This window comes from Lepeophtheirus salmonis, chromosome 11 (assembly GCF_016086655.4).
Source record: "Lepeophtheirus salmonis chromosome 11, UVic_Lsal_1.4, whole genome shotgun sequence".
Lineage (NCBI taxonomy): Eukaryota > Metazoa > Arthropoda > Copepoda > Siphonostomatoida > Caligidae > Lepeophtheirus > Lepeophtheirus salmonis.
The window spans coordinates 1,557,719-1,560,141 of NC_052141.2; the positions used below are offsets into that span (position 1 = coordinate 1,557,719).

The following is a 2,423-nucleotide window of genomic DNA, read 5'->3' on the forward strand; positions in this document are numbered from 1 at the left end:
ATAAAATGTTTCAGAATATTTATAAGTTTATATGAATTTTGGGAATCAAATTAATACTCTTTAGTTTTTAATGAAGTTGTGTGTATTTTCAATAATAATAGCTGCAATATTAAAATTGTGTTGATACCGTTGTATGACGAAGTCATAGAGATAAAATATAAGTTTGATGATACTGATCAATAGTATGGGAAATTCTTAGATAGCAGACGACAGAAATAAGGTAGTTAACCTACTATACTTACGCTCCGACAACTTAATATTATAACCGTAGTAAAAAAACATACAATAACTTAGCTTTTCAATCTATGAATGAGCATCTATTTGATTCATCTCCTGAATCAAACCATCTATTCAAACTATTTAAATCCATTTTGAAATTTTATGCAAGCATAAAATTATATCATTTGGGGAAACGTGATAGTAAGAAGATTCAAGGGAGCAAAGTTTTGAGCATACTGACGAAGCTTATTCAATTTAAGAATCAATAATTATTTATTTTTGAATTGAATTATAGTCCGTATAATCTTCCAAATCTGTCATTAATATTTTGAAAGGCTAAATAAAACAATAAACTAGAATAAAACAAATATAAATATTTAAGTAATCTCTTAGAAAATAGAGTTTGGATTAACATTTAAAATCATAAACTTTGCTTTTTAATATAAGTTTGGGTCTTTGATCCGGATCCGAGTATTGAGACATTGTTTAAGTAAATTTCTATTATCCGAAAATATATGAAACCCGAACCAGTTTTGATTACTCGAACTTGAACTTATATTAAATGGCGTATACTCTAATCTTGCTTAATATAGATAAGACGGATTTTGGATCTTGATCCGAATTTTTCGGTTATGATATTGATAAATTAGTATAATACAAGATTATTATTTGATCAGACTTAAAGTATTGGAGCTTTTATGGATCTTAATAAATCTTCAATTGATTTTTTTAATCTTAAAAAAACTTGTAGTAATTATGTGATCCTTAATCCTATTTATAAAAAATATATATTATCTATATCGAACGTAGTATCTCTATTTTTCTTGATTAGTGCTTGGAGCGACGTTTTAAACAATTGCATAGCGTGGTTATTCCCATGATTATAACAAATAAGCTAATTCCTAATAATTATAATATTTGGTTATTCATTGTTTCGGATTCAGTAATAAGTAATAATGTAACTTTAATCCAGATCCTATTTTATGCTCCCTGAACTTTCAGACAAGTTTCCATTGAATTTTGGCTTCAAACCAGGATCAGAAAGTTCGATTACCCTTACTTTACTCAAATATTGATATCAAAACATCCAAACCGACTTAGATCGTAGCATGTGTGGATATGTTCTTTCTTTGCTTATAAGAAGGGTTGGCATTTTTGTGTGGAAAAAAAGAGCAAGAGAAACAAGGTCAATAATTCTACTGAATGAAGATCCTTATAACTATCAGCTGTATGTTATACAACTTCGGAAGGAAAAATGAATTACTGATATAAAGAGAAGAATCTTCTACGTTTAAAAAAAGAATTATTACAAAAAAATATACTATTTTATTAAATTAATATATTTTCATTTTGTCAATCGTTTCTAAAAAAAATTGACAGCAATTATAGACGAGAATGCATATTTCAGACAGAGAAGTAATAAAAAAAAAGGATAAAGAGTACACTCAAAAAAAAAAAAATTTTGTTTTGTTTTTTCTGTTTCTGTTTAAGCATCGGTCTTTCGTAGAAATACAATAATGTCAACTTTATTCATAGGGCGAAATATAAAGAGGAATAATTGATACGGTAAAAAGACTATATAATTAAGTTTTCTCTTCGACTTCATCCGAAGACTCCGTGGCGCAACGGTAGCGCGTCTGACTCCAGATCAGAAGGCTGCGTGTTCGAATCACGTCGGGGTCAATATAAATTTTATATTATTTTTCGTGAAATAAATACTTATTTTCCTTTATCCACTTACCCACTTACTTAACTTTGCATATATTACACACTGATGCAAAAAAGCCATTACGAAATATTTATTATTAATACGTATTGTCATTTTCTATTTCTTTCCATGTATGACTATGAGTAAAATATTCCTTTTTACATTCCTAGTTCCGAATTATTTTTGAATATAAATTCATATATTATTCAATAGCTTCACGTTTCGTCTCTTTATTTTCATTTTTATTTCCTTCTCTCTTTCCAGTTTCTTTAAATTCAATTTGTATTGAAAAATATTACTTATGGATGAAGTGTATAAGTTGTATATTTATTGATAGTTTTTAACATTTGAATATTATATACATATGTAGGTAAAATTAGTGTTGAGACTCGATCCGGTCCGAAACAGATATTTTTCTGGTTGGACTTAAGTGATTTTTTTCTAATGCAAATTCTATCAATATTTCGAGCATTGTCAAATTTAAACAATGGACCGA

General features: G+C 27.7%; 1 non-coding gene across 1 annotated transcript; it reads left to right on the forward strand.

The window, feature by feature from the left end:
* The first annotated feature begins 1,830 nt into the window (after positions 1 to 1,830).
* TRNAW-CCA (transfer RNA tryptophan (anticodon CCA)) lies at positions 1,831 to 1,902 on the forward strand. The gene has a single exon. It is a non-coding gene; the product is annotated as a tRNA-Trp (tRNA).
* Positions 1,903 to 2,423: the final 521 nt, after the last annotated feature.